This window comes from Callithrix jacchus, chromosome 8, assembly GCF_049354715.1.
Source record: "Callithrix jacchus isolate 240 chromosome 8, calJac240_pri, whole genome shotgun sequence".
NCBI lineage: Eukaryota > Metazoa > Chordata > Mammalia > Primates > Cebidae > Callithrix > Callithrix jacchus.
The window spans coordinates 22,531,083-22,541,366 of record NC_133509.1 but is presented as its reverse complement, the minus strand read 5'-3'; positions in this window follow the sequence as shown (position 1 = coordinate 22,541,366).

Sequence of the window (10,284 nt, the reverse complement as noted above, 5' to 3'; positions counted from 1 at the left end):
GATGGAATAACACATTTGCCTGCATTCCCTGAAAGAGTGCAAATATTGGGTCCTGGTGATTTGAACTGACTCTTCCAAATTGTAGGGATTTATCAATGTATCAGATAAACCCAGTTTCAGAATGATCAAGGAGAAACGTTAGACCACTTCATTCAGCCAAGTGTCTGTTCTCTTCCTCATTCAGTAGAAGGCAGCTTTCAATTGGCTTAGAAGGCAACATCAGGTTAGCGTTCATCAAAAACACAGAATTTTAAAATGTGTGTTCAACTGACCAAATTTGAATTTCTGTAAGAAGAATCAAAATACCTGTTTAAAGATTGCAATATATGATAATCATTTTTAAAGGATTTTATTAAACCTGATAGGTTTTCCAGAAATGAATAAAACTCAGTTCTAAAACCAAAGCTGATTTTTAGAAAATTTGAAAATGTAAATCAGTCCTATCCTGTCCACAATATAGTTTCTCTAAAACTTTATCTTAAAGAGTTATTTTAAAATAACTATTCAAAAAATAACTGCTCTCTTAATGTTCTGAAATTATTTAAAACATTTAAAAATATGAATATTGCAGTTTAGAAGAAACAGGAAGAAGGAAAAGTGAAGAAATGCCAATTCCAGTCCAAAGCTTTATTTGCCAAGTTTTCTAAGAATGACTTTTACCACTGTCTGAACTCCTGTGAACAGAATGTAACATGGAAATCCTGAGGCTTTTGTCTAAAGCGGCAATACTGACTGCTGCTGTGATGCTCCTGTGATGTAATAAATTATTCAGTTGCTGCAAAGCCCTGTTTCTGCCTTAAAATTTTGTGCGTCTTGACAGCTATAGTATTAAAGGTATTGAGACTGCAAACGCTGGGCACACTTGGCATGAGATAATCTGTTTTTATTTTTACAAAATTGTAATATAACTATGCAAGTGTGTTTATTAAAAGAACACAAACTAATAAAATTTATGGGATTAAAAGTTATGGGATAAAAAAGTCATTGGATAAAAAATGGAAAAGTTGTGGCAAAAAGCATTGTGGATAAAAAGTAGAAAAATTTTGTGAAAAGTTATAAATGTTATGAAAAGGAAGTTATGAGATTTTCTTTTTAAGTCATGGGATAAAAATAAAAATAAATAACAGCAGGCTTCTGTCAGCAAGGCCTGGAGAAGGGGGAACTGGAGTCTCTACACCCACCATGTGCCACCCCTTCCCAGTCACCCCTTTATTGTTAAGGCAGCAAGACCAAGACCCCTGTCTAATGGGGAAAGACAGACCTTTTGCCAGCTTGACCAGGGCTGAGTCCTTAAATTTCTGGATGATGATGGTTGTTATTTAGGAGCCAGAGGCTGCTAGAGTTGGTTGGTTTGGAGGAGGCCTGATGGCTTCCTTTCTCTCACCAAAGCAACTTTTCCCTCAGGGGGCTCCCATCTTATTCAGAGAGGCAGCTGAGGCAGGACAGTGTCCCTAACTGTGGACCAGGTGAGGGCATGGGCTGCTGGGGTGACCCCCTTCCCCAGTGTATGTATTATATCTGTGTAACATTTTGTATATTTTAGGGGTTTGGGGTGCCCCTTGTATCGTACCTGGCAGAGGTTGGACCTGGCACATGGGGAGGAGGTTCAAATAATTATTTGCAGTTGGGAAACTTGTTTATTGATAGCAGAGGACAGTATTTTGCTTTTTATTTTGGAATAAATGGATTTAGTCACACTGCTCGGCCTGGTGTATTCCCATTTCCCTCACTGGGTCCTGGAGTTTGTGCCACTGAATGAGGAGCCCCAGTGTCTGAGCATGTCCAGCTGGGCTGTTGGGGACCTTCCAGGCCTGTTACCTGTGTGCTGCCTGGTGACACCTGGGGGATTTCACGGGGACTGCCATGGCACTTCCGGCCCTGACAGCCAGCAGGCTCAGAAGCCTGATCTAGGGGTGGCTGGGAAGGCAGGTACCAGCACCCAAGGGCACTGACTTCAATCCACCCTAAGCATCTTTCTTCCATCCCCCTGCCTTCCTCCCCTGTCTGCACCTGGTGGCCTGTTCTGTCTCTCTCTCTAAAGTACCAGCTGCCCAACAGGCTCCCTCTAGGCTGAGTTCATGGCCCTGCCCCCTAGTGGCCAGAGCCAGCTTCACAGGATAAGACCAGCTAAGCCCCAAGGGCTTTCCAGGAACAGTGTCCCTTGGAAAGGGTGGGGCCTTTTCACCGCTCCCAACAGCACCCCAGAAATGGTCTGCGCTTTCCCCTCCCCTGAGCTCCACAGAGAACACAGTCCACAGAGGACACATTCCCCGTCATCTAGAAATGGGTTTGACTCTCAGCCGAGGGACAGCAGGACTGGTAGAGACTGTCAGACCACAGGGCTGCCTGCACAGCACCCCCATGCTTGGCGGGAGCTGGAGGGATGGGGGGGCTTGGGTGTCCACACGCCGGGCATGACAGGGAGGCTCACTGGAGGTGGTGCACTTTGGAGGGGCAGTGTCAGGGGACAGCTTTCTTTTGTTGGACCACAAGACTCCACAAGGACAGCATGGTGACTGACTCCCAGTGCCAGAGGTGAGGCTGTCGGCCACGTGTAGGTGTGTATATATATGAGTATTTCTAGATATTTCTAGAACAGGGCAGGGGTGTGCCACAGAGGGGGACGGTCACACCTGGATGTGTCAGCTCACCACTACAACAGACTAAGTCACAGATGAAGGGGGCTGGCTTTGGGACTGGGGGAGTCACAGAACAGCCGCCCAGGCAGGCTTGGAAAGGGAGGTCTCCGACAGGAGGGGGGATCTGTGTAGAGGTCGAATGGGGACCTGGGGCTCTCAGGATGGGATGGACTTCCCTGACCCAATCAGCTGGCAGTTGCAGATAAAGCAGAGAGGAAACGGGAGAGAGAAAAGTGAGGAGAGAGCTGGTGAAGTAAGCGCGGAGCAGGGGCGCTGCAGCAGCTGGGGTAGGGCTGGGGAGGAGAGGGTGCAGGTGCAGGTGTGGCAAGGTTCCTGGAAAGGGGCTGGAAGGGAAAGGGAAGGAAGAAGGAGGAAGGAGGAAGGAGCCGGAGCTTCACAGGTAGTGCCCGGGGGCTGCGGTGGCCCTCCCCATCCAAACACACTGGCCTCTCCCACGGCACCCAGGCAGTGCACCCACAGTTCAGACCCATGTTCACCACCCTAGGGATGCCCTCTTTTCTGGTCACCCTGTCTTCCAACCCACTGGCCCAGGGTGACCACTCACCTTGGGGAGCCCCACACAACAGCCACCAGGCCTGATAGAGAAGGAACATTGCCTGAACCAGGAGGGTGAAGCTAAAAGGGCTGGATGGCTGGAGGGAGCACCCGAGGCCCCTCTGGGTGGTCAGAAAGCCCAGGACCCTCTGAAGGGACCCTGGGGGAGGTGGGGAGGGCAGGGAGCTGGATGCCAGTGGCCATAGACTTATAAGTCTAAGTGGGGACCCTCAGCTGGTCGGTGAGGGGGCGGGGGTTGCAGGTCACAAAGTTGAGGCTGGGCCCTTGCTGCAGGGAAAAGCAGAAGAGGGAGAGTCCGTGGCAGGGGAGGCGGGTTAGCTCTCTGGACAGAGCTCAGCTGGGCCAGCAGCCACTGTGGTCCCTCGGCTGAGTAGGGGGTAAGAGCAACAGGCCAAGGTGCATGAGCCTGCTGGCTGGCGGTAGTGTTTCAGAGGTCAGAGGGGGCCAGGGACCCTGTCTTCAGTCACATGACAGCATCTACAAGGGACCTGGGAGGGAGGGGAGGGGGCCGTGTGTCCTGCCTGACCTGTGGGGTGTGTGGTGGGATGACCGTGTGTATGGGACTCTCAAGCTTTTACCTAGATCACCACTTGATTGCCGACAGACAAAGGAGGTGAGACCCTATCACCCTGGCTCTGCAGTGGATTGGCTCTTGGCATTCCCAGGCTGGGAGCTGGATGCCCTGCCTGGCAGCATGACTCACACTGCAGGACAGACACAGCGGGCCCAGGATGATGTTCCTAGGCCTCTGGCTCTGAGTCTGGCCCCACACACAACCCCTCCAAGCTCGCAGCCCTACACCATAAAGGACCCACTGTGCCAGCTTGGGCATAGAGCCTGTTCCACGAGCCCTAGGCTCAGCCATGGAGGCCTTGGGGCTCCCAGGGAAGGGAGGCCAGCAGCACATGGACAGAAAGCTGGAAGAGCAAGTCTGCAGCTCCAGAAGGGTGGGGCGAGGAGCCTGGCTCTGAGGTCCCAGGTGTGCCCTGTGTGGAGCTGGCACAGCAGGATGGGCACACAGTTCATTCAGCAGGGTGGGTGAGGCATGTACCTACCATGGCTGATGCTCCTCTGGGTCACTGAGAGTGATTCAGAAAGACAGCATGAAACCAACATGGCAGCTCACAAGCATGGCTGGGGCAGGCCTGAGGGTGGGGGACACACATGCACATGGCCACATGTGCACACACTAACACATATGCCCACAAACAACACACATACACCTCCTTCCCCACCACCTCCCAGTGCCCAGCACCCTCACTGGCTGGCACGTGCCACATGGGTCTGGGGCGTGCAGCCACTCAGCACACTGAAGCACACGCGTGGGCAGAGTCACAACACAGATGCTCCCACACAGAGTCACCAGCTCCCGGCACACTCGTGCCTGGTGTGCTCAGAGGACAACCTGTGCTGCTCATGGAGACAGGGCTTGCTTGTTAATGTCCAACTGTCATTTCTCCACCTAAGAGCCTTCCTACTGCCCACAGCACTGAGCCCCACCAAGTAAAACTCTTCAGACTTCGAAGGTTCTCCACCCTATGCCTACCCCCCACAGAGCGCTTCCTCATTCTGTCTCTGTTCCCTGCTTTGGCCAGTGGCTGTCCTCGGTGCCCACACTATACCTCTGCCCACACTGCCCACACTGCAGCTCTTTACCCAGATACCCTCCAATTCCTCACCACATAAGCCTGTCTCAGTCATGCCCCAGACCACAGTGAAGTCAGCCTGCCTTGAGGAAGCTCTCCCAGACTGCTCTTTTCCCCAAGGCAGGGCCATGAGTTGCCAAATGTCTCCTGTGTGTCAGTGAAACTGCAGTCGGAGCAGGCATCAAACCTTACCGTAGACCTGGGCACCAAATACACTGAAGAGACTGAACTCACATGGGCAGTTAGCAAAGTGCCCCTATGGCCCCATCTGCAGTTAACACCGCATCCCTGTGGCCACTGTCTCCCTTGATCCCCACAACCACCCTGGGAGAAAGGCAGAAGGTCATCATTTGATAGAAGCCATGCTGAGGCTCTGGGAGGGAAAGGGACTTGCCTAGAGGCCCAGGGTGAGGCAGCATCTCTGGACTCCCAGTGCAGTGCTCTTGCCCAGTACCATGCTGCCTGCCACTACCCGTCTACACTGGTCATCAGCAGGTCACAGGGCAAGCCCCAATCCCTGCCTCATTTTGGTTTATGGGCTCTGGACCCACAGCCCTACCCTCCAGTCATCTGGAGACAAAAACAGATGCTATGGTTCCTCCTTAGAGACTGTGGCCAGTGGAAACAGGGCACATGGGAATCGGAGTGAATGTCCTTGAAGAGGGACATGGGTCAGCAAGGCCGAGACAAAGGATGCAGCAGAACGCTCTTCCCCAGAAATCTTTGGGAGTGAAGCAGGCTTCAGCCGCTCCCATCCCTGTCCCTGTAGCCACCCCTACCACATGGGTGTAGACCTAGTAGGATGGGGGGTCTGGGTGGGGGTGGAGGAAAAAATCAGATTGCCTATGGCCCTCAGGCTCCTTCCCCAGCTGCTTCCGTCCTAGCCCAGGCCTGGGAGCCATTCTTACACTCTCACGCTCCTGTGCATGCTCACACATGCATGAGATGGTCACACAGTCACAGCCTGGCCTCTGCTTCTGTGGGCCACTGGCCGGACACCCCCTAGGATGGCTCAAAGGAGTCAGGACTTGGAAGTGGGGACATCGGGGTAGCTGAAGGAAATCCATACACTCAGAGCAGATCCGGGTTCAGACTCTGACCTGAGGTAGGCTCCCCAGGGTCTGAGAGGGGAGTTGGATGGAATGGAGGATGCAGGACAGAGAGAAGAAAGGAGGAGGAGTGCAACGTGTGGGCAGCTGCCCAGTGAACTTAGAGGGAAATGCCATGCAAGTGCTGGACAGAAGGGGCAGGTGGGATTAGCCCCACAGCCCCCTCCGCAGAAACGACCCCCTCCGGACTCAGCGCTGCCTGGGGGCAGGCTCCAACAGCCCTTGGCCACATGTGGTTCCAGTACCCAGGGTCCGAGTGCCTGGGATGGAGACGGTCGGTTCTGGTGGCCAGGACCGATGCTCTGAAATCCAGCACCATTTCCCTCCTGGCCATGCCCGTCCACCAGCCTCTCCCATTCATTCAGCCCCTATGCACCCAGGGACCCCTGGTGGGGTGCGAGGGCACATGTAGGGAGAGGGCCGAAGGGGTCAGGGAAGCCCCGGCCTGGAGGGTACAGGGGCGTTTCCCCCAAGGCGGACCCAGCAGGCAGAGGCCCAGGAGCAGGGACCCGGGCCAGACTAGGGGCATAGCGGGGGCTTGGCATCACATCCTGGGGCTGAACTTGGGAGACCTGCGGACCAGTCTTTTACTCCCACACTCCACTGAACTAGTTTTTGCTTTCATATGGAGTCTCACTCTGTTGCCCAGGCAGGAGTGCAGTGGTACGATCTCAGCTCACTGCAACCTCCGCCTCCCAGGTTCAAGTGATTCTCCTGCCTCAGCCTCACCAGTAGCTGGGATTACAAGCACCTGCCACTACGCCTGGTGAAGTCTTCATTTTTAGTAGAGAAGGGGGTTTCATTATGCTTGTCAGGCTGGTCTCAAACTCCCCACCTCGAGATCCTCCCGCCTCTGCTTCCCAAAGCGCTGAAATGACAAGCATGAGCCATCGTGCCTGGCCCGCTGAACTATTCTTGTCAAGGTCATCAGTAGCCTCGGTGCTGCTGGACCCTATGGTTATTCTCAGTTCTTCTCTTATTTAGTCTCTCAGGAGCACCTGACCTGTTGATCACTCCTTCCTCCTGGATACACTGCCTTCATTTGCACTGGCGAGAACATACTCTCCTGGTGTCCCTTCTACAGCACGGGTTTGTCCTCTTCTCTCCAGTAATCCTTAACATTAGCATGACCACAGCAGAGTGGTCTTGTCTTTTGTATCCATAGTCCTCTGATGGTCTCATCCAGACAAATGACTTCCAATACCACTCATGCTAGTAATGCCCAATTTTTTAAATCTCCAACCCTTTTAAAAACACTCCTAACTTGGCCGGGCGTGGTAGCTCACACCTGTAATCTCAGCACTTTGGGAGGCCAAGGCAGGTGGATCACCTGAGGTCAGGAGTTCAAGACCAGCCTGGCCAATATGGCGAAACCTCGTCTCTACTAAAAATACAAAAATGAGTTGGGCTTGGTGGCAGGCACCTGTAGTCAAAGCTACTCAGGAGGCTGAGGCAGGAGAATCACTTGAACCCAGGAGGCAGAGGTTGCAGTGAGCCAGGATTGCATCATTGCACTCCAGCCTGGTCAACAGAGCCAGACAGGATTTCAAATAACAACAACCGCCAAAAAGAAAAAAAATTTCCAACTCAATATATATTTATCCTGGACGTCTCCCCTCAGAAGTCTAATGGCTGCCTCCAACCCAACATGTCCCAAATTAAATTTCTGAGCCGGGCATGGTGGCTTATGTTTGTAATCCCAGCACTTTGGGAGGCTGAGGTAGGAGAATTGCTTGAGCCCAGGAGTTCAAGACCAGCCTTGACAACATAGTGAGACCCCCATCTCTACAAAAAGTTTAAAAATTAGTGGTTGGGCACAATGGCTCATGCCTATAATCCCAGCACTTTGGGAGGCTGAGGTGGGTGAATCACTCGAGGTCAGGAGTTCGAGACCAGCCTGGCCAACATGACAAAACCTGGTCTCTACTAAAAATACAAAAATTAGCCGGGCATGGTGACCAGCACCTGTAATCCCAGCTACTTGAGAGGCTGAGGCAAGGAGAATTGCTTGGACCTGGGAGGCGGAGGCTGCAGTGAGCCAACATCGTACCACTGCACTCCATCCTAGGTGACAGAGCGAGACTCTGTCTCAAAAAAGACTAATAATAAAATAAAAAATAGGTGAGACACGGTGGCTCACACCTGTAATCCCAGCACTTTTTGAGGCCAAGGTGGGTGGATCACAAAGTCGAGAGATCAAGACCATCCTAGCCAACATGATGAAACCCCGTTTCTACTAAAAAAAAGAAAAAACATAAAACAAAAATTAGCTGGGCGTGGTGGCATACACCTATAGTCCCAGCTACTCGAGAAGGTGAGGCAGGAGAATTGCTTGAACCAGAGGCGAGGTTGCAGTGAGCCGAAATTGCGCCATCGCACTCAAACCCGGTGACAGAGCGAGACTCTGTCACAATAAATAATTAAATAAATAAAATAAAAATTAGTTGGGCATGGCGGCATGTGCCTGTAGTCCCAGCTACTCAAGAGGATCCCTTGGGGCTGGGAGGTTAAGGCTGCAGTGAGCCCTGGTCGTACCGCCACACTCCAGCCTGGGCGACAGGGTGAGACCCCATCTCAGAAATGAAAACAAACAAAAAACAAGTATCAGTCCTTTGCTTAAAACCCCGAAGTAACCGCTCTCAGCATAAAAGCCAAAGTCTTTTCAAGGGGCTACAAGCTCTTTAATCTCTCCCTCTCCTCCTTGCCCACTCTGTCCCAGCGGAGACAGCTTTCTGACTCTTCTGACATGCCAGGCACATTCCTGTCTTAAGGCTTTTCCACTGTGTCCCCTTCCTGAAATGTTCTCCCCCTGGATAGCCACACGTGGCTTAACCCCTGTAAAATAGCACCTTCTCAGTAAGACCTGCTCTGCCATACACTACTTTGAAATGATTCCCATCCTCACCCCAAGCTCTGCTTAGTTTCTATAAGCTGCTCAGTTCTGTTTCATAACGCATCCCCTGCTTACATACACACTTTACTTATTCTTGATGTTTATGGTCTGGGAAGAAGGAAATTATCCAAGAGTCCTGCTGCAGACACATTGAGTAAGGGCTGATGATGGAAGACAGTGGGGCTGAGGGAAAATGAAGGGTAGGGATGAAGTAGAAACTAGAAGAGAATTGCATGAACATAATGAGTTATGAGTTAATATCCAGAATATGCCAAGAATACCTTCAGGCTGACTCTGAGTGCCCTGCCTAGGAGTTATCCCTGCTCCCCAAGGAGAAGAAAAAAAAAACAACTTCAAATCTATTAGATTAGGCTGGGCATGGTGGCTCACATCTATAACCCCAGCACTTTGAGAGGCCGACGCAGGTGGATTGCGTGAGGTCAGAAGTTTGAGACCAGCCTGACCAACATGGTGAAATCCCATCTCTACTAAAAATACAAAAATTAGCCAGGTGTGGTGGTGTGGGCCTGTAGTCCCTTCTACTGGGGAGGCTGAGGCAGGAGAATCACTTGAACCCAGGAGGTGGAGGTTGCAGTGAGCCAAGATCACACCACTGCTCTCCGGCCTGGGTGACCAAGTGAGACTCCATCTCAAAAAAAAAAAGACCAGACACAGTGGCTCATGCCTGTAATCCCAGCACTTTGGTGGGAGGCTGATGCTGGCAGATCACAAGGTCAGGAGTTCGAGACCACCCTGGTCTATATGTGAAACCCCATCTCTACTAAAAACACAAAAATTCACTGGGCATGGTGGCAGGCACCTGTAATCCCAGCTACTCTGGAGGCTGAGGCAGGAGAATAGCTGGAACCCAGGAGGCAGAGGTTGCAGTGGGCTGAGATTGCTCTGTTGCACTCCAGCCTGGGTGACACAGCAATACTCCATCTCCAAAAAGAACAAAAAAAAAAAAAAAAAAAAAAGAAAGAAAGAAAAAAATCATTTAGATTTTTAAAAGTGAATGATCTGTAATTTTTCTGTTTGTTTTAGAGACAGGATCTTGTTCTGTTGCCCAAGCTGGAGTGCAGTGGTGTTATCATGGCTCACTGCAGCCTTGAACTCCTAGCCTCAAGGGATCCTCCCTGCTCTTGCCCCGAAATTCCCACCAGTAGCTGGGATTATAGGTGCTGCCACCATACTTGGGTTTTTGTTTTTTTTTTTTGGTAGGGACTGAGTCTCACTATGTTGCCCAGGCTGGTCTTGAACTCCCAGACTCCAGTGATCCTCTCACCTTGGCCTCCCTGAGTGTTGGATTACAGGCATCAGCCACCATGCCCAGCCTGATGATGTAGTTCATGAGTATTTATTATACTTTATAATTTACATGCTGTGTATATTATTTTCCAGCTATCAAACCACACACACAC